General features: G+C 42.6%; 1 protein-coding gene across 3 annotated transcripts in view; it reads left to right on the top strand.

Annotated features, from left to right (window-relative positions):
• Positions 1-23,189, top strand: part of BTBD9 (BTB domain containing 9) — a 610,564-nt gene that overhangs the window by 7,415 nt on the left and 579,960 nt on the right. For all 3 annotated transcript variants that reach the window (XM_029592918.1, XM_029592917.1, XM_029592916.1), the window contains exon 2: positions 20,743-20,960. The gene's annotated coding sequence lies outside the window, so the exon portion shown is untranslated. The remainder of the gene's footprint in view (positions 1-20,742; positions 20,961-23,189) is intronic.

Raw genomic sequence — 23,189 nt, 5'->3', positions numbered from 1 at the left:
CTGCTACCCCCATCCCCCAAGTTATCTAAAAAGGGATACCTAGTCAGGGTGAAGTCACCTCCTACTAACACTTGTCCTTCTGCCCACGATTCTAATAAGGTTGATATATTTTGCAAGAACATGCTCTGATCAGTATTAGGGCCATATTTGGTGAGAAGAGTAAACAGAGTTGTGACAACCATGATTTTAAGCGCAGTGTATCTACTTCCGGCTCACTCATGCTGTCCTTAACGTCAATCACCAATGTGCATACAAAGAGGATATCCACCCCACAGTATTTCCTTTTAATTGAGGCTGAGGGTAGAATTTGTCCCAGAGCAAGCGTTCTGTACGCTTAAGCAAGTGCATCTCTTGACAAAAAATGTTTGTTCGCCCCTTCCTCGCCTCTTGAAATAGTGATTTCCTCTTGTAGGGCGAGTTAAGCCCCTTTGTATTAATGGACATTATTCGTAGCCCTGCCATTAGTCATTTTGGTTGTGGTTTGAGATGGATCTTTTCTCATCATATGCCCCTGAGTTCTAGCATGGAACACTAGCTTGGTGAAAAAGCACATGCAGCCTATATTATACATCTTGGCAATCATAACAGCTATCCCCATCCCCGCTCCCCTTAACTAACCAAAATGCAGCCCACATCCAACCCCAGTGGGCCTTCTTTTGGAGGAGTGTGTACATCGTCATGTTTGACCCCGCTTCCGCTCGGCTCCTTCCCCATCCCACCACACAAATATATAATCATGACAGAGAAAAAAGGTTAGACCTCTAAGCATAATAATAATATATGAAACCAAGTTGAGTCCGCCGTGGAAATAGAATGTATGTTCTTGTCATACAGTAGATTCAATAAGATAAACAAGTATGATCAAATCAACCAGGACAATCATTAAGTTGCATGGATCCACTTGAGTGACGGCGAAGCCTCTTGCCTCCCTTGTCCACGTGTTGCCATCTGGGCGTCTCGCTGCAGGGCCGACTGGGTTTTTTTGCCTGACGCTTGTATGATATCAACAATACAAAATAAGCAACCAAATGTCCAATCTTCTAAAAATTTATTATGTGGAAACAAATGTATGCAAATGAGCCTGACTCCAGCCTAGTTTCACCCTCTTTCAATAGGGCTGTATCAAGGGTCTTTGCATGTATGATTGCTATATCTTCGTCACGAGGTTGTATATATGGACTATGGGCAATTCAAAGTTTCGCCAGTCTGTGCAGTGCAAACCACAAGAAATAAATTATATCAGAAGTAAACCTCCCAATCTCCGTCGTGCAAATTCGCTACGGTCACTTTCTTAGCGAGAAAGTGACCGCAGAAGAGATCCATGATGTGACTCCAGCTATAGTGAAACTTAGGCCGAAGGGAAAGAGCCATCTATATTTGACATTATGATTATGGAGTGTAGTTACAACATCTGAGTTCTCTCCTCTTGCGGATGGTAGAAGGAGCTAGGTCTTGATAGACCTCTACTTTATTGCCTTCCCACATTACTGGCCCTGCTCTGCGCTCCTTCATGGCGATCTCTTCCTTCTGAGTGTAGCTGTGGAAACACACTACTATGTCCCTGGGCCTTTTGACTCGTGTTGTGCCCAGTGCTCTGTGAGCTCTTTCCAACTTTATGACTGCTGTTTCGGGGGATTTAGGTAGCAAACCCAAAATCTGTGTGCATGTGCTGTTTTCCACTTGTTTGTAGTCCATATACTCTGATGACTCAGGGATCCCCCTAAATCTTAAGTTAGCCCTGCGAGACCTGTTCTCTAGGTCCTCCATCCTATTTAGTAGGTCTTATGTTCTTCTTATGGTCTTCTTATTGGCTTGTAACAGTTTATCTTGAGCCAGCTTACAGCTTGATAATTCTGAGGCCTGGCCTTCCAGGCGTGCCTCAGTCTCCTCCACCCTGCTCCCCAGCGCTGCCAGGTCACTTTTGATTTCTGCACACAGGTCCTGTATGTCCTTCTGGAGGCCTGTCATTGCGCCGTGGATTTCCCCAAACCAGCTTTGAAAATCATTGCGGCTTGGCGCTTTTTCTCCCGCAGCTTCTCCGCCACTCTCACTCACCTATGGGGCTGCATAGTCGACCTGGGCCCGATCTGCCTGACTCGGCGCCATCTGTGCTGCGGCACTCGTGAACGAGAACGTGTGCAAGTCAGTTTTTTAATTCGGGGCTGTCATCGCAGTGGTAAGGGCGGTCGTCAGAGTAAAAAATCCGGTGAAAATTACTGCTCGGGGTCACGATGTGGAGGGATTAGTCCGAGCCAGATTGGGAGCTCGGAGCTAAGTGGCCATTGCCAATGGTGATGTCAATTCCTCCTCTATTCTGTATTAATTTAAAATGCAATTGCTTAAGACTGTCCTGTAAACTGTGTTATTTTGACCAATATAAAGTTTGCAGAATTTTAAGTTTTTGTGTACAGAATCCACCAAGAGTAGTAATTGCAGTTCTGCAATATACTACAGGTGGGATGAAGGGCACACCAGCTGGAATCTGCCAACCCCTGTTTTGAGCTTTTCCAGCTTTTAGCCACATCAGAGGGCACATAAAAAGTTGCCGTATTGGGTCAAAACAAGGGTCCCTCAAGCCCAATATTCGATTTACAACAGTGACCAATCCAGAATGCAAGTACCCAAACATTAAATAATTCCCATGCTACTAATGCCATTAATAAGCAGGGGCTACTCCCTAAGTCAATTTGATTAATAGCAGTTTATGGACTTATCCACAACTTTTTTAAACCCAGCTACACTGCTTGTCTTTACCACATTTTCTGGCAATGAATTCCAGAACTTATTTATTTATTTTATTTATTTATTTAAGTTTTTTTATATACCAACATTCAGGACGATAGTCCCATCATGCTGGTTCACAAGAAACAGGGGTGCAATAATAATAAAACTTTACAATTTGAACAATAGTGCAGAAAAAGCAGTTACATATAACAAGGAAATCAATAACTTGGAGTGAGAAGGAAAATGAAGATCAGATAATTATATATAAGTATAGATAGCATTGAATAAATAACATTTATTAACGTTATTACTAGCGAAGCGTGTTGATTGATGGGAGATTAAATAATGTTGTGCATTAACTGAAAAATAATTTTCTCTGATTTGTTTCAAAGGTACTACATGCTAACTTCAAGGAGTGCCCCCCCAGTCCTTGTATTATCTGAAAGAGTAAATAACCGATTCACATTTACCCATTCTAGTCCTCTCATGATTTTAAACACCTCTATCTTATCCCCCCCCTCAGCCGTCTCCTCTCCAAGCAGAATAGCCCTAACCTATTTAGTCTTTTTCCTCATAGGGGAGCTGTTCCATCCTCTTTATCATTTTGGTTGCCCTTCTCTATACCTTTTTATAATGCAACTATATCTTTTTTGAGATATGGTGACCAGAACTGTACACAGTATTCAAGGTGTGGTCTCACCATGGAGCGATATAGAGGCATTATGACATTTTCCGTTCTATTAACCATTCCTTTCCTAATAATTCCTAACATTCTGTTTGCTTTTTTGACTGCTGCAGCACACTGAGCCGACGGATTCAGTGTATTGCCATTATGACGCCCAGATCTTTTTCCTCTGTGGTAACTCCTAATATGGAAACTAATATCATGTGACTTCAGTGTGGGTTATTTTTCCCTATATGCATTATCTTGAACTTGTCCACATTAAATTTCATCTGCCATTTGGATGTCCAGTCTTCTAGTGTTGCAAGGTGGTCCTGCAATTTATCACAATCCACTTGTGATTTAACAACTCTGAATATTTGTGTCATCTGCAAATTTGAGCACCTCACTCATCGTTCCCCTTTCCAGATCATTTATAAATAAATTAAAAAGCACTGGTCCAAGTACAGATCCCTGAGGAACTCCACTGTTTACCTTTTTCCACTAAGAAAACAGACCGTTTAATCCTACTCTCTGTTTTCCCATCGATAGCAGGGCTGAATTAGCCATGTTATCTGGGAAGCATCGTGACCCGAAGTAGGCGGAGTCTCCTCAGCTAGTAACAGAGCTTTGACTCTATGCGGCTGCGCGGTGGTGATCCTGCGTGGTTCCCTCTCTTCTTCAGTTTCTTTTTTTTCCGCGAGCTGATCGCACGCGGGGTTTTTTCTCCTCACATACTTTTTTCCTCAACAGATTTTTTTCATCAAATTTTTCACAATTTTTTCGCCACATTGAATCTCCAGATGGCTCCGAAGCCTTCGGGATTCAAATATTGCCAATGTGGCAAAATTATGTCCATAACGGACGGACATAATTATTGCTACCTTTGCCTAGGCCCAGAACACGACCAGGTGTCGTGTAGAGACTGCGGCCGCATGTCTCCCCGGGCTCGGCGGCAAAGGGAAGCAAAAATAGAATGCCTCCGGACGGGCTCCTATGCTCCACCGACCTCCATCCATTCTTCGCCGGGACCGGCGATATCGAGTAAGGCCCACAGGAAACGGGCGTCTTCCTTAGGCCCTTCTGAAGCGAGGCGAACTATCCCATCAGGATTCCAGAAGCCGATGCTCCCTTCATCTCAGGTCGGGGCTCCGATGAGAGAAGGTAAACAGCTGGATACAGGAGATGCGTCGACGGGTGTCAGGCTTTCAAAGCCTAAAGAACCCCTTCATTCGGCGTCAAAACAACTGAAGCAGGATGCATCCATGGCACACGGCGCAGGTTCGCATGGTGCATCCATGGCGCGGATTCGACACATGGTGCATCCAAAGAGCGCGACACAGTCACGAAACACGACACATCCAAGCAGCACGACGTGGGCTCAAAGCAGGTCGCGCCTTTAAAGCACACTGCACAAAAACAACACCGTGCATACATAGAAATGACGGCAGAAGAAGACCAAACGGCGTCTCCAGTCTGCCCAGCAAGTTTCGCACTTTTTTTTTCTCATACTTATCTGTTACTCCTGGCTCTTAGTAACCTTTTGGTTCTATTTCCCTTCCACCCCCACCATTAATGTCGAGAGCAGTGTTGGAAGTGCATCTAAGTGAAATATCTAGCTTAATTAGTTAGGGGAAGTAACCGCTGCAATAAGCAAGCTACACCTATGCTTATTTGTTTACCCAGACTATGTAATTCAGTCCTTGTTGGTTGCTGTATGTATATAGATCCACTTTTGTTCATTCCCCCTGCCATTGAAGCAGAGAGCGATGCTGGATATGCGTGAAGTATCAGGCTTATTTGGTTTGGGGTAGTAACCGCCGTAACAAGCAAGCTACTCCCTGCTTTTTTGTGAATGCAAATCCTTATTTCCACATTTCCTCTTGCCGTTGAAGCTTAGAGCAATGTTGGAGTCGCATTAACCGTGTGAATGTTTATTGAATAAGGGTATTATCTCCAGGTAGTAGCCATCATTCCCAAGAGCCACCCACTCTTCATTCACGTCCTCTAGACTTTATGGATCCATAGTGTTTATCCCACGCCCCTTTGAAGTCCTTCACAGTTCTGGTGTTCACCACTTCCTCCGGAAGGGCATTCCTGGCATCCACCACCCTCTCCAGGAAGAAATACTTCCTGACATTGGTTCTGAGTCTTCCTCCCTGGAGCTTAAAATCGTGACCCCCTGGTTCTACTGATTTTTTTTCTGACGGAAAAGGTTTGTCGTTGTCTTTGGATCATTAAAACCTTTCAAGTATCTGAAAGTCTGTATCATATCACCTCTGCTCCTCCTTTCCTCCAGGGTGTACATATTCAGATTCTTCAATCTCTCCTCATAAGTCATTTGATGACCATCCACCTTTTTGGTCGCTCTTCTTTGGACCGCTTCCATCTTGTCTCTGTCTCTTTGGAGATATGGTCTCCAGAACTGAACACAGTACTCCAGGTGAGGCCTCACCAAGGACCGGTACAAGGGGATAATTACTTCCCTTTTCTTACTCTATATTCTTCTGTCTATGCAGCCCAGCATTCTTCTGGCTTTAGCTATTGCCTTGTCACATTGTTTCGCTGACTTCAGATCATTAGACACTATCACCCCAAGGTCTCTCTTCTGCTCCGTGCACATCAGCCTTTCTCCCCCCATCGAATACAGTTCATTCGGATTTCTGCTCTCCATATGCATGACTCTGCACTTCTTGGCATTGAATCTCAGCTGCCATATCTTTGACCACTCTTCCAGCTTCCTTAAATCCCGTCTCATTCTCTCCACTCCTTCCGGCATGTCCACTCTGTTGCAGATCTTAGTGTCATCTGCAAAAAGACAAACCTTACTTTCTATCCCATCCGCAATGTCGCTCACAAAGCCGCATAGCGCAGAAAAACTACACAATGCTTCTTTGAAGTGCAGTGCAGCTACTCAAACTAGTTTGATATCACTGCCCGCTCTATCTTTCGAACATACTCCTAAGAAAAGGGCGCTAAAACGAAAACATCTAGAGGATTCCCCGTCTCCTTCCAAATCTAGTCGAGAAATTGACGTGGAACTTCTTTCGGTCTCAGGGTCCTCCCATTACGAACAGTCTATTGGTGTAACCGTCTCTTTTTCGCCAGTAAGGAGGTCCAGACAACTGATCCGTAAAGATAGACTTTTATTGCCAGCAAGATGCAGCTAAGACAACGGCTTAGTACAACTGCATGCCACGCCCCCTTCGGAGCAAACCTTTATACACTTTACAGTTCTTATCTTTCACACATGCGTTCTGGTTTTGCTGAACAAACAATTTACAAACTGCTGAATAAGCAATAGCTAGCGTGGTCTTCAGGAGGTGTAGCTTATCATCAGACTATTGTTTCGTCATTTAATTGACAGGTTAGACATTTGCGACGGCGTTCGTATTAATACAATACAAAATATGAATCCAAAATGGAGTCATGTTCACTAAACGTTAGTGCGTAAGTACGTCATTACGTATTAGGTTCCGTTTGCGTTGCAAATGTTAGTAAATCAAGATGGCTGTGCGTTTCACTGCAGCATGATGAGACGAGAGGCGTCACAGCTGTGCAGTCTTCAGGGGTTCATGGAATCGGACTCCTTCATTGGGAGTGACCATTCTTTTACAGGGTTGTCAGTAGTCTCTAGGTTCAAGAGATTATCTCCCACACTGCAAACTCCTTTGGCTAAAAGACGTCGCCTATCTTCCGTCATCGGGCCCACATCCCAACTTGTGGGAACCTCGCCTGAAGACATTTTATTAACGGCTATTCTTACAAAACAGAAGAGACCGAACATACCTATCCCTCCGCAGGGAACACTTGCAGAATCTGCGATGTCAAAAATATCAGACGTATTAGCTACTTTCTTTAAAGACCTAGAACAAGGTCATCAATTACCAACTGAAACTTCTCCACAAACGTCTACACCATCTTCTCCGGATCCTATCCAACAGGACCCTATCCCACGACCGGAACCTCAATCAGCCAGCCCGGATTTACAAATTTCGACTGTTTCCTCTAACTTTTTGACGGGACTACCATCGGATCCCCCAGAGGGACTACCACAACCTTATTCTCCTCTAGAGGACTTAACCTACGCTACGTTTATTGATAAAGTAGGTATCCTCCTTCAAGTCCCGACTGGGAAAGTACCATTCACAGAGCTGAGATGATGGGCATTCTAAAAATATTCGAAGCCCCCGCTGAGCCAACTGCCCTTCCACCGCATGATGTTTTACAAAATCTTCTATTAAAGGAGTAATGGAGGAGTAGCCTAGTGGTTAGAGCAGTGGGCTATGAACCAAGAGACCAGGGTTTGAGTCCTGCTGTCACTCCTTGTGACCTTGGGCAAGTCACTTTATCCACTATTGCATCAGGTACAAACTTAGATTGTAAGCCCTCTGGGGTTAGGGAAATACCTACAGTACCTGAATGTAATCCACTTTAAAGCACTGAAAAAAGTGTGAAAAGCAGATTATAAAAAAAAATGGAAACCCCTTTTTCCACTACTGCAACCTCCAGAAAGATTGATCTAAAATACAAAATTAGAAATTCATCCATTTATGACACTCCTCAACTCCCACATCATTCGGTCATTGTGGAATCCGCTCTTTCAAAAGCAAAGCATTCTAGGCTCCACTCTAACGCCCCACCAAATAAAGAGAGTAAGTGCTTGGATGACTTTGCAAAGAAGTTGTACCATTCCTCGATGTTGATTTCCAGGATACACCACCAATTTTATACCAAGCAGTACCTCTCTGAGACTTTGCAAAAATTACGCCTACTTTGCATTTTGGAGGACAATACTCTTCCACAACCTTTTCTAGACTTCGAAGAAGGTCTCGGACATCTCCTACGATCCATTTTTGAGTCATTTGAATCAACAGCAAGAGCTTCTGCTACAGCTATTGCTGCCAGACGTCTGGCATGGCTCAAAGCGAGTGCTATTTGGACAGATGTCCATGAAAAGCTGGCAGATATTCCATGCACTGGAGACAATCTTTTTGATGACCAATTCACAGATACGGTCTCTCGTCTCAAGGAGCAGAGTGCAGCGGTACAATTGCTTACCTACCCATCAGAATCGCACAGACATCAACAGAGATTTCCCACATCCTACCGTCGCAGGTATTACTCACGGACATATTCTTGGTCTTATTCGCAATACAGGCCACAACCATATGCTCCTCCCAGGTCCACTCCCCAACCTACAAGAGGGAGACCCAGGCAGCAGAGACAACAGAAACAGACACCGGCACCGCAACAGAAGCAGCCACCTTCTTTTTGAGTGCAATTCAGCCACCACCACCCCCAGATTCCATAGGAGGTCGCCTTCAATTCTTCCTAGCCAATTGGAAATCCATTACCTCAGACCAATGGATGATCAATATCATCAGGGAAGGTTACCATCTAAATTTCAAATCCATCCCACCTCTTCCTCACCTGTCTTCAGAACGAACCATTCCCTCGCATGCAGTATCCCTCAAATCAGAGTTAACCAACCTACTTCTTCAGAATTCCATTCAAACAATCCCTCTTCAACTTCAGAATCAGGGATTCTGTTCCCACTATTTCCTTATTCCAAAGAAATCAGGAGGCCTCCATCCTATTCTAGATCTCCATCTCCTGAACCAACACATTCAGAGTGAAAAATTCAAAATGACCTCTCTCAAGAACATCCTACCTCTGATACAACCCAACGATTGGTTATGCTCAATTGACCTGAAGGATGCTTACTCCCATATACCAATTCACCCTTCCTCCTGGCAATATCTCTGTTTTCAAGTTCAGAATACGCACTACCAGTACAAGGTTCTTCCCTTTGGACTGTCCTCAGCCCCCCAGAGTATTCACAAAATGCCTAGAAGTGGTGGTGGCTCACCAAGACAACCTTCAATCCAAATATTTCCTTATCTGGATGTTTGGTTAATAGTAGCGTCCGATCTGTCCACTCTGAAGGCACATACGTTGCGCACAATAAATTGCCTCCAAACACTGGGATTCCTATTCAACTTCGAAAAGTCCCACCTACAACCTACGCAGACACTTCAGTTCATAGGCACTCTTGTCAACACAACACAAGAAAGAGCCTATCTTCCATTGGACAGGATGCACACACTTTTGAAGTTAGCGTGCAGCCTGTTCAACAAAACTCAAGCATCTGCACGCCAGATTCTTCAGCTTCTAGGACATATGGCGGCAGCTATCTACGTGGTCCCCCACACCAGACTTCACGTATGTCGCTTACAGTGGGGCCTAAAAACACAGTGGTCTCAGTTTCATCAGCCACTCACTTGCAAAATTCACATAATCAACTTAATGAAGGAGGACATTCAATGGTGGCTCTCTCCTTCCAACCTCTCCACGGGGGCCCCCCTTTCATCTACCTCCTCATCAACTCACGCTCACCACGGACGCATCCAGGAGGGGCTGGGGGGCCCACCTTGGCGACCTAAAAACCCAAGGACTCTGGACTCCCCAGGAAGCCACATACCAAATCAACCTCCTAGAACTACGTGCCATTTGGAAAGCACTTCAAACCTTCTCCACTCAAGTCCAACACTCTCAAACCTTATGGTTTATACCGACAACCATGTGGCAATGTTTTATACAAACAAAGAAGGAGGGTCCGGTTCTTGGATGCTATGTTGGGAAGCACTTCGAATACTTCACTGGACTCTCAAGTTCCAAATCTCAATACAAGCCACTTATCTTCCCGGCCTAGAAAATATAACAGCAGATCGTCTAAGCCGAGTTTTTCACCCTCACGAATGGACACTGAATCTAGAGGTAGCAACGAACATTTTCCAACAATGGGGTTTCCCCTCAATAGATCTCTTTGCAGCGGAAACCAACAGACAGGTTCAAACCTTCTGTTCCATTTATCCTAGCAGCATACGCTTAGCCCCAGATGCCTTCCTCATTCCATGGACACCAGGCTTGATGTATGCTTATCCTGCCATTCCATTAATCTCTCGGACAATTCAAAGGTGCATACAGGCGATGGCGGACATGATTCTCATTGCTCCAGCATGGCCAAGACAGCCGTGGTATCCGTATCTAATGCATCTTTCCATATGCCCAACAATACTGCTTCAAAACAGTCCAAATCTTTTGACGGAGGAAGGGGGCTCTCTCCTCTATCCGATGAATCAATCGCTTCATCTCACAGCATGGAGATTGAACGGCAAGTATTGAATCACCTTAATCTATCTAAATAGGTGGAAGATATCCTCATAGCATCCAGGAAACCTTCCTCCAGGCGTAACTATACAGGAAAATGGCATCGCTATCTAAACTGGTGCAATCCTAGGAACATAAATCCTTTATCTGCTACCACTTCTCAATTACTTCAGTATCTATACACCCTGTATGAAGCGGGTCTAGCGACCACCTCCGTTAGTCATCATCAGTGCTATTGCTGCCTTTCATGACCAATATAACAATCTGCCTATTTCAAATCATCCAATAATATCTAGATTCATGAAGGGCATGTTACAACTTCGCCCACTGGTGACCAAACCACCGGTACCATGGGATTTAAACATAGTTTTGGAACAACTCATGCTGGCTCCCTTTGAACCATTGGACACGAGCCACATAAAATGTCACATGGAAAACCGTTTTTCTAGTGGCCATTACATCAGCAAGAAGAGTCAGTGAACGCCAAGCTTTGGGTCACTACTTCCCCTATCTAGAGTTTTACCATGACAAAGTGACTCTTCAACCTCATCCCACCTTCCTACCTAAGGTTGTCTCCTTGTTTCATCTCAATCAAACTATCACTCTCCCCCTTTTATGCCAAAACCACATTCTAATGACCGAGAAAAACTTTTACAAACTCTAGACTGTAAAAGAGCTCTAGCCTACTATAAACAAAGGACTCGGTCCACTTCCAGGCACTCTCAACTGTTCCTATCTTTTAACCCCAATGATCCGGGCCAGCCCGTTTCAAAAGGACTATAGCCAGTTGGTTATCACAGTGTATTCTATTCTGCTACAATAAACGTTCCATCAAACTTGATAGTAAGCCTAAAGCACATCAGATACGCGCCACAGCAGCATCAGTTGCACACTTGCACAATGTTCCATTGTTAGATATCTGCAAAGCAGCAACTTGATTGTCCATTCATACCTTTATGTCACACTACTCTCTACAACAACAAACTACCTCTGATGCAGCACTGGGCACTGCAGTCTTATCAACTTTAAAAAAGATATGAGACTATCTACTACTTCAAGGATTGCTGTCCACACCTTCAAAAACATTATACATGGATGCAACCCGGGGGCTTGGGACTCCCAGACAGCATGGCTAATTCAGCCCTGCTATCGACAGGAAAAGCAAGTTTGCTTACCGTAAACGGTGTTTCCATGTGTTCCTTCCCTCCTCATTAGACAGTCAACTACAGGACACACGGACTTTATCTTACCTATCGCTTGGCTACAAAGAAACTGAAGAGAGGGAACCGTGCGGGAACACCACCGCGCAGCCGCACAGAGTCAAAGCTCTGTTTTAGCTGAGGAGACTCCACCTACTTCGGCTCGCGACGCTTCCCAGACAGCATTGCTAATTCATCCTGTTATCTATGGAAACACTGTTTACGGTAAGCAAACTTGCTTTTCCTGTCTTTTAACCAGTTTGCAATCCACAAAAGTCCATTGTCTTCTATCCAATGACTTTTTAATTTTGTTAGAAGCCTGTCATGTGGAGTTTGTCAAACGTCATCTGAAAGTCCCTAGCAGCTTACCTTTATCCACATGTTTATTAACCCCTTTAAAAAATGTGGCAGATTTGAGGCAAAACATCTCTTGGGTAAATCCATGCTGGCAAGCGTCCCATTAAACCATGTATATCTAGATGTTTTGTGATTTGATCTTTAGAATAGTTACCACAAATTGTCCTGGCACCAAAGTCAGGTTCACTGGTCGATAGTTTATAGCTGATCTTTGACTTTCCTTTCATTTCTTTACAACTAAGGATCTGCTGTGTTTATTTCATGCTTTCTTGAATTGTGGTGTTTTTCTTCCACTGTGAGGTGATGCACACATCCTCCACCCTTTTCATGAAGAAATATTTTTTAATGTTCCTCCTGAGTCTATAATAATAGTAAGGCGACTTTAGCAGTATCTTTGTAGGTAAACAAATAAGGTCAGGTATATCTAATTGAAGTAAAATTTGCAATGAATCTAACACAATTGGAGTCTTAAAAAATTCCCTGAAATCATTTGTTATAAGAATTATGTGTAACTGGAATTGCATTTCATGGAGACTATATAATCTTATTTCTATTGCTTTTCAGTGTTCTGATAAGGTGCGGGATTGGATTACGGCTTTTATTAAGAATAGAATGCAATACGTGACTTACATGAATGAATCTTCCCAATCAGTTAGTCTTCATGCTGGTGTTCCTCAAGGGTCCGCCTTATCAGCTGTTTTGTTTAACATTTATTTAACCCCAATTGCATAATTGCTTGCTACCATGTCTGATGGTGTAAGATCTGTGCTGATGACATAGTTTTTTGTTGTTTCTTTTTAATCCGTATTTGATTGACTTGGAAAGAAACTTTAGATCATTTACAACTTTGTTTGGTTACATCATAGTAAGTTGTCTCTGAATATGTCTAAAACTGAATTCCTGGTTTTGAAACAATCATATTCTTGGAAGAAATATCCTTCTATTGCTTTGGATAATTGTGTTTTCATAAAATCTTGGCATTTTACTGGACTCTCACCTCTTTTAAACTACAAATTAAAGCTGTTATTTGAGCTGGTTTTTATAAGCTACGAGTGATTGCTGGTGTAAAAATGTTCTTGCCTGCTGATTTTCGATTGGTGGTTCAAGCTATTATTTTTCCTATGATTGATTATTGTAATAGCTTGTATTTAGGACTTCCTGCTTCTACATTACAACCTTTGCAGCTGTTTCTCAACACTGCTGTCCACCTGCTGACTGGCACTAAATTAAATCAACACAATACTCCAGTTTTGTTCGATTTACATTGGTTGCCATTAAAAAGTGCATTGCTTTTAAAGTTATGCTTACCGCTAAACTGTGAACCCAAGCACTTGTTCATGGGGGAATGCTTTATTGAAAATGTACAAACCATCTAGAGTGCTTTGTTCGTCTCAGAGGGGCCTGTTAGACATCCCTTCAGTTAGACTTGCTCGTCTTTCTTCTACCAGAGACGTGGCCTTCTTGGTAGTGGCCCCTGTGCTATGGAATTTGTTACCTATTGAATTGAGACTGAATCCTTGTGGCAAAACGTTCAAGGTGATGCTTAAGAACTTCTTTTTGCAGCAGGCTATCTAAATGATCCTTACTGATTACTGTCTTGCAGTTATGTGATACAGGTGGCTCTATAACAATTTACTGTTTAGATATTTATTTACTGTATTCGTTAGTATAACTTTATATTTAATTTTTATGTAAATTACTATTTTATGTGTGTTTTATCTTCTACATTGCTTTTTAGTGTGAGGCGATTAATAAATTTATTCATTCATTCTGTTTTCTAAATGCATGTTTAATTGGGGAAAGCGGAATTGGTTTCACATTCAAACCAATAATTTCTATGAGTGTAGTCTCTCTACTGAGTACTATCTCATAAGAACATAAGAAATTGCCATGCTGGGTCAGACCAAGGGTCCATCAAGCCCAGCATCCTGTTTCCAACAGAGGCCAAACCGGGCCACAAGAACCTGGCAATTACACAAAAACTAAGAAGATCCCATGCTACTGATGCAATGAATAGCAGTGGCTATTCCCTAAGTAAAGTTGATTAATAGCCATTAATGGACTTCTCCTCCAAGAACTTATCCAAACCTTTTTTGAACCCAGCTACACTAACTGCACTAACCACATCCTCTGGCAACAAATTCCAGAGCTTTATTGTGCGTTGAGTGAAAAAGAACATAAGAAAATGCTATACTGGGTCAGACCAAGGGTCCATCGAGCCCAGCATCCTGCTTCCAACAGTGGCCAATCCAGGCCACAAGAACATGGCAAGGACCCAAACACTAAGAAGATCCCATGCTACTGATGCAATGAATAGCAGTGACTATTCCCTAAGTAAAATTGATTAATAGCTGTTAATGGACTTCTCCTCCAAGAACTTATCCAATCCTTTTTTAAACCCAGCTACACTAACTGCACTAACCACATCCTCTGGCAACAAATTCCAGAGCTTTATTGTGCGTTGAGTGAAAGAATTTTCTCTGATTAGTCTTAAAAGTGCTAATTGCTAACCACTTGCTAACTTCCTCTGGTTTTTCTCCTATCTCAACAATAAAGATTACACTGAAAGAATTGCTAACTCTGAATCCTCTCACATTCCCCTCACCCAAGGCGTCCCTCAGGGCTCTTCCCTCTCCACTCTCTTTAATATTTACCTTTTGCCACTTTGCCGCCTTCTCTCTGACCTTGGCCTTAAGTTTTTGTTATATGCAGATGTTGTCCAAATCCTCATCCCCTATTCAAGAATCACTCACCAAATCACTCCAGTTCTGGGAATCATGCCTTGCATCCATCAACACCCTACTCTCCAATCTCCACCTTGCCTTAAATGCCTCCAAAACAGAACTCCTCATAATCTCTAATCACCCAGACTGTACACCCCAATCTTCCTGTGACAACACCCCCCTTGCAAGCGCTCTCCCACACACCGTGAGAGATCTTGGTGTCTCCCTAGACCAACAACTAAATTTCAAACATCACATCAACACAATTATAAAGGGAGGTTTCTTCAAACTCCACATCCTTAAAAAAAACTTAAACCCCTTCTCCATACTCAAGACTTCAGCACAGTACTTCAGATGACTATATTATCAAATCTGGATTATTGCAACTCCTTATTAGTGGGTCTCCCCTTTTCTACTGTTAAACCCCTTCAAATGTTGCAGAATACTATGGCTAGGATTCTAACAAATACCCGCAAAGGTGACCACATCATCCCCATTCTAAAGGACCTCCATTGGTTACCCATTTCCTCCTGCATTAGATGCAAAACTCTTACCATCATTCATAACTCCCTGTATAATCACAATCATTCTTGGCTCGAGGATGTGCCTCGCTTCCGCTCATCCAATCGTCCCACCAGAACCACCCTCGCAGGAACTCTCTATACCCCTACCCTTTAAAACCGCACACCATGCCTCCAGCAGAGAAAGAGCCCTCTCTATCGTCGGCCCCTCCCTCTGGAACACCCTGCCCACGGAACTCCGATTAGAACCATGTCTGCGCAAATTCAGAAAAGGAATTAAGACCTGGCTCTTTAAATTAGCTTATCCAGACTCTGACCAAACTTAGCCTGTGCCCCATCTATTGTACTCATCCGCGAAGTTGTCTATTGCTTAGTGTATAATTTTTCCTTGCCATTATTTAATACCTTGCATCATTTGACTTTTGCTCTTCATATTGTTTCCTTCCGGCTTACTCCCTTTGCAATGTCTGTCCAAACTGTTTGTATAATTTATGCTTGCGATGTCCTAGTTCCCGCAGAATTTTAGTCTGCAAAGTTTTTAAATTATTTGTACATATATGGTCGTATCTTGTACCTTCAATAAGGTTATCCCTGCCTGAACCTCCTCCCCCCAGGTACTGTTCCTTTTTTACCTTATTACTTATGGCTTTCCTTCTCTGCTGCCGCTCGTTCTCCTCTCTTCACTTCTGCTCCCCTCCCCCCATCCCTGTTTGTATTTTTCATCCTTTTCAGTTATATTGTAAACAGACATGATGTTCCCGCGAATGTCGGTAAAAAACATTAATACATAAAATAAAATGGCATGCCCCCTAGTCCTTCTATTATTCTAAAGTGTAAATAACCGATTCATATCTACCCATTCAAGATCTCTTATGATCTTAAAGACCTCTATCATATCCCCCCTCAGCCGTCTCTTCTCCAAGCTGAACAGCCCTAACCTCTTCAGCCTTTCCTTATAGGGGAGCTGTTCCATCCCCTTTATCATTTTGGTTGCCCTTCTCTGTACCTTCTCCATCACAACTATATCTTTTTTGAGATCCGGCGACCAGAATTGTACACAGAATTCAAGGTACGGTCTCACCATGGAGCAATATAGAGGCATTATGACATTTTCCGTTTTATTAACCATTCCTTTCCTAATAATTCCTAACATTCTGTTTGCTTTTTTGACTGCTGCAGCACACTGAGCCGACGATTTTAAAGTATTATCCACTATGATGCCTAGATATTTTTCCTGGATGGTAGCTCCTAATATGGAACCTGACATTGTGTAACTACAGCAAGGGTTATTTTTCCCTATATGTATCACCTTGCACTTGTCCACATTAAATTTCATCTGACATTTGGATGCCCAATCTACCAGTCTTGCAAGGGCCTCCTGTATTGTATCACAATCTGCTTGTGAATAATTTTGTATCATCCGCAAATTTGATAACCTCACTGATCGTAATCCTTTCCAGATCATTTATATAAATATATATATTGAAAAGCACTGGTCCAAGTACAGATCCCTGAGGCTCTCCACTGTTTACCCTTTTCCACTGAGAAAATTTACCATTTAATCCTATTCTCTATTTCCTGTCTTTTAACCAGTTTATAATTCATGAAAGGACATCGCCTCCTATCCCATGACATTTCAATTTTCTTAGAAGCCTCTCATGAGGGACTTTGTCAAATGCCTTCTGAAAATCCAAATACACTACATCTACCGGTTCACCTTTATCTACATGTTTATTAAACCCTTTGAAAACATGAAGGAGATTTGTTAAGCAAGACTTCCCTTGGGTAAATCCATGTTGACTGTGTTTCATTAAACAATGTCTTTCTATATCCTCTATGATTTTGATCTTTAGAATAGTTTCCACTATTTTTCCCAGCAATGAAGTCAGGCTCACTGGTCTATAGTTTTCCGGATCGCCCCTGGAGCCCTTTTTAAATATTGGGGTTACACTGGCCACCCTCCAGTCTTCAGGTACAATGGCTGATTTTAATGATAGGTTACAAATTTTAACTGCCCATGGATGTAAACCGACATGATATGTTTTTACATGAATGCCAGCATACAAAAACTAATAAATAAATAAATAGATCAGAAATTTCATTTTTTAGTTCCTTCAGTACCCTAGGATGCAAAGACTGTTCTAACCATGTGATTTTTAATTTATTAAAGCAGAAAAGTGAAAAGGAATCTTATCTCAATCAGATCTCTGTATAAACAATTTTAAACATCTGCTGCTTTGAAAGAGAAAGGCACTCAGAAACTAACTGCATGTTTCAACTCATCCTGCCATGTATGTTCTTTCCTGAAATAAACAGTATTTATAGTATTTCATTACATATAGGGATAAAATATCAAATTTAACTCTATACAGGCAAACAAACTAGTATCATTTCTTAATAAGTTTTCATTAAGTATGTTGGACAATTGGCCAATAACAGTTGTAAGAGACAGGGGCTGAGAAACTAGTCTTCAAACAAAACTAGCTACTATGAGTAACATACAAATCTTATTACAAACTATAAAAACAAGCAGTCCACGGCTGTAAGGCTGTAAATGTAAGGCTCCCTGTACTATAGCCCAACCAAGGGTTAAATCCTGATTCTTTGCTCTCATAAGGGGGAGGGGAGCATGGAACTGATCCTGAACTCTGGGAATCTAATCCGGTGCCTATCCTACGCTCCCGTGGAACCATAAACATGTTAAGATAATGCAAATGTCGTGTTAAAGACTTTCCTGTCTTTTTATGCTTAATGAATTATGGCAATTGTTGCAGAACCAGGGCTGTAAAGCTGCCGTCCTTCCGCCCACACTGCCCATTTCTTACAATGCTTAGTAATGATTTTAGCTTCATGTGGCTATAATTCACAAACTAATGTTAGGGGACTGATGGATCCTGTACCTTGTGACATAATGAATTTAAACTTAGAATGCCTTAAAACAAAACAAATTACCAACTTTAAGCTACTATGTAACAGTCAGTAATGAAACAAAAATTCAGCAAAAAGTAAATGAAAATACTTATGTATATGAATGAAAAATATACTCACGTGGTCACATGAATCTCACGTAGTGCCTAATCATGCCCGTCTTGATTAGTCTGACCCCTGGCCCAGACTAATTCTGATCGGACGCGTGGCCTCGACCAGATCTTGCAGCCGGATCCACGACCTCGACTGGATTCGCCAGCTGGATCCGCAACCTCGACTGGACCTGCCGCGCTCGAACCATCCTCTGCTACCAAAATGTTAAAAACCTTGAAACTTACCCCGCCTGGTTTCCTCCCCATAGATAGCCAGTGATGAAACAGACTTTCAGTTTCAAAACATAACATTTATTAAGTAGCTTAGAGATCTTATAAGAGCTGGCAGGATTTGTTTATTTCATGCATGCATACAAAGTTAAGATAACAGAAACCATAAGGAAAATCAAGATTGTGTTTTCCTTATGAAGTAAACGGAACCCAGCTTACAGAATATAGTTTTGTGAGCAATGCCAGTTTGCTCATCGTTTTAAATTTGCATTGGTCTTTTATACTGTTAAACATGGCTCCCCCCTCCCCTCTCTCATCCCTTATGTTTGCTAGTAATTTTCCTTCATGTGCCTCTCAGACATCACATATTCTGCTTACTTGGTGCTTCCTTTCAGGTCGATACTGTAAGACCGCGGGAGAGCGGACGAACGCCCGCTCTCCCGGCGCGCGCACTGGCCCTTCGCCGGTGTGGGCGATTCAGTATTTAAATGAGGCGACGCAGTGCAAACGAGGAAAAGGAGGGGCTAGGGACACTAGCGTGTCCCTAGCCCCTCCTTTTGGCCTGGAGCGGCGGCTGTCAGCGGGTTTGACAGCCGACGCTCAATTTTGCTGGCGTCGGTTCTCGAGCCCGCTGACAGCCACGGGCTCGGAAACCGGACGCCGGCAAAATTGAGCGTCCGGTTTTCGGCCCGACAGCCGCGGGCCGAATTCAAATTTTTTTTTTTTTTTTTACTTTTTTTACCTTTGGGGACCTCCGACTTAATATCGCTATGATATTAAGTCAGAGGGTGCAGAGGGTGCACAGAAAAGCAGTTTTTACTGCTTTTCTGTGCACTTTCCTGGCGCCGGAAGAAATTAGCGCCGACCCAAAGGTCGGCGCTAATTTCTTAGAGTAAAATGTGCGGCTTGGCTGCACATTTTACTTACTGAATCGCGCGTGCATACCTAATAGGGCCATCAACATGCATTTGCATGTTGAGGGGCGCTATTAGGTGCTGCGGGTGGGCCGCGTGTTTTCCTCCCCTTACTGAATAAGGGGTAAGGGAAAACACGCGTCCAGAGCAGGCTGACAGTGTGCTCCGACGGAGCACACTTTACTGTATCGACCTGTTTGTTTCTTGTTACTTTCTTGGCACCTTTCTTATCAGGAATTCACTCTGCACTCTCATGCCGTTCTCAGCCTCAGTTGTTCTGTCTCTGTGCTGAATTTTTTTCTCTTCAGGCCTTTTTATTCCAGTTACTAGTAAACATGGGGCAGTTTTCTTAAAGCAGTAATTAACCTAAATCCTCACACCTAATGCCAGAGCCTCCTGGCATGTTAACAAAAATTGTTTTCTAAGCTGCTGTGTAACTCTGTAAATATCTAGCAAAATCAAACTTTTTGGTCTAAAATATAGCTTGTCTATTGTGGGGAAAAAAATCTTGCAAATGAAGCACGATCCTGGGTAAGAACAAAAGTGTTCCCCTTTGCAATACCTCTTCTAATCTGTCCAGTATTCCAGTCAAGTCTAAGAGTAGCTGTGGAAACATGTCCTACTAGAAAAGAAGCCAGTACTGCTTTCATCCCAAAAGGTAAAAAAATAAGCCTTAGAAATAGGTGGCACCGCTTCAGCTTGAACTTTTAGCATTCTACGAGAGGCGAGGTAATTTAATTGGGGAAATTCAAGAGACACATTCAAATGTATAGAGAAATTTTCCAACTTCTCAATTTTCCTCATCTGAACCAAACTCCCTTGGGTCAGGCCTGCTTGAATGTTAGACATTTGCTCCATTCATTGTTCTAAAGCAGGGTGGGCAATTTCGGTCCTTGAGAACCATAGACAAGCTAGTTTTTCAGGATATGGAGACAGTGCATACAAATCTATCTCATGAGTATTCATTGTGGATATCCTGAAAACCTGGGCAGTTTGTGGCTCTCGAGGACCAGAGTTGGCCATCCCTGCTCTAAAGTCTCCATTTTCTCCTTGAGAGAAACCAGGGAGAGCTCATTAGATTGGATTTGTTGAAAAATACCCAAAGTCATAGTAACTAAAAGTCTTCCAATTTCGGTTCCCACAACCAACAGTTCTCCATTTCTCCTCCCCGGAGATACCAAGTTTACACTAACTGCTTCCTTACATTTAATCCCTGCAGTGCTTCAAGAAGGTGCTTCTCCATATATTGATGTGAACGTAGCTCTCATCTCGTCCTGCAGCACCGAGACAGACTTCTTTGGAGCCAAGCAGCAAGGTGGAGAGCAAATTGTAGGTGCATCTGGTCTGAAAGAAACCTCTTTCTTTCATTGCTGTGGTGAGTGCCCAACGTCACCGACCGCAGCGGAGTTTGTCCCGCGAAAAATCACCAATGACGAGGTAAGGAACCCCATTATCTCTGGTTGATGCAAAAGGGCTACAGGAAACACTAGAGATTGCTCACTCAGCTTACCCATCCATTTAGTATGAGGCATTTTAAAACCAAGAAAAACATTTCACAATCAGGCGGAGCTTAACAAACCTATTCCCTGCTGGTTGCTGCCATCTTGAACCCACACACAAGTTTTGAAGGTCATGTTTACACTGCTACTTTTCCAGCATGAATAGCATTAGACTTTCCTATTCCTGTTACTCAATTCTGGTTGTAGGATACCACTGTGATTGATTTCTTTTTTTCCCTCTATCTGGAAGACGTAATGTTTATAGTAACATAGTAATGATGGCAGAAAAAGACCAAGTGGTCCATTCAGTCTGCCCTGCAAGTTTCTTATGGTAGTAACTGCTGCTCCATGCAGGTTACCCACTAGCCTTATGTTAAGGGCAGTAATATTAACAATCAAAACCAAGCAACTGTCAAACCCATAACTAAATTACTTCTAGCAACATTTTTACAGGGTGAGCAGAACTTCTTGATGATTCAGACAATGTTTGAACTTGCATTGCTTTATGGCTCTTTGGACTTGACCATAGAAGCAGTCCTGTGCTTTTTCCCTAAAGTCTGCGCCTCTGTACCTCATACCATAAAAGTCAGGGCCCAGTCGTCTGAATCCAGTTTCCCTTTTTTTCCCCCTGTCATTGAACTGGAGAGCGATGTTGCAGTTGCATCAAAATCATGAAAGCTAATTGGTATAGGATAGTAATCCACATGACTTATGTTAGGGGTAGTAGCTGCCACTCCTTACAGGTTACCCCCATGCACCCGCTTCATTTCCACCTCTAGCCTTTGGGGATCCACAGTGTTTATCCCATGACTTTTTCATTTGTTTACGTGTTTCCTATTTACTACCGTTTACTGCTGGAAAGACTTCAGAAAGTTAAACCAGTAACAAAATAAGGAAAAAGGGACAGATTTGTCTCTTTGCAGATAAGATCTACAACAGGGTAGACATATCAGATGAAGTGGTAAAAGTGAAGAGAAGTCCAGTTTTTTGGCAACTAAGATTTAATACAAAAAGGTGCAGTTACGCATTTCGGGATGCAAAAACTCAAGGGAGCACAGTACATAGTCTGACTGTTGTCCACCAAGCAGCAGGAGGAGGATCTGAGGGGTGATAATATCTGATTATTACAAGGTTGTTAAAACAGTGCAAGAAGGCAGGAGCAAGAGCCAGTTGAATACTAAGGTATAAGCAGCACAAAAGAGGAGGGCAGTGATGCTTCTGTTTAAATCCAATGGTGAGATTTCATTCCGATTCAGGAAGAGGCATCTCGAAAGGAATATAGACAGAAGTAGAGGTAGTCAAAAGGAGGGCTATCATAATGGTGCAGTATTATAAAGTGAGACTTGAAGACCCTAGCAGAGAGAGGAAGATGGGGAATATGTTAGTCATTGAAATGTCTCAGATATGCATAATACACAGGAGACATCATTTTCCAGTGGAAAGAAAGTTCTGTTACGAGGAATCATAGTATGAAATTGAATAGGAGACAAGGAGCAAGATAAGGAAATATCTCTTCAGAGAGAGAGAGAGATTGGAAGATGTATGGAACAGCCTCCCAGAAAGGTGGTGGAGGCAGAAGCAGAATAGTTTAAGAAAACCTGCAATAAGCGCAGAGCATCCTTAGATACAGGAAGTGAGGATAAATCTGGAGATCAAGCAGGATAGAAAATGCACCTTGCAATCTTTACACAGCATCATAGGTTTCTAAGTTTCTCTGGACACACTTTGTAGTCTAGTTCCAGGAGATGGAAATGTGATTTTAGAATGGACTGGGATGGTTCCTAATACACCTTCTGGAATGTTTCCTTCCACTTGCTTGCAAACCCTGCACATGCATAAGCAAGATCTACAGTTTGCAGTTAGCCCAAGATGGGGATCAATAAGTTGATGCATCTTAGAAATATAATTTGAAATAATGACAAGGAAGCTATAAAGGGACAGTGGTAAATTAGGGTAAAATTGCTTATCACACGGAAGTTTAAACTCGCTTCAACATGCTTTTTCTAATGACGCTTCTAGGACTTATTGAGCATGCACAAAACATCTCAGATAAGTAAATGAAGGAGCTGAGCCCAGCCTTCCTAGCCACTGGAGATCAGTACATGGAGTATATGTAGCATTAGCCATGATTAAAGGCCTCTGTTACAGTTTCTCCGGGCCTGCCTAC

The sequence above is a fragment of the Rhinatrema bivittatum genome, chromosome 3 (assembly GCF_901001135.1).
Source record: "Rhinatrema bivittatum chromosome 3, aRhiBiv1.1, whole genome shotgun sequence".
NCBI classification, from domain to species: Eukaryota; Metazoa; Chordata; class Amphibia; order Gymnophiona; family Rhinatrematidae; genus Rhinatrema; species Rhinatrema bivittatum.
Note: the sequence above shows the minus strand (reverse complement) of the source record. Positions and strands in the feature narration are given on the sequence as shown.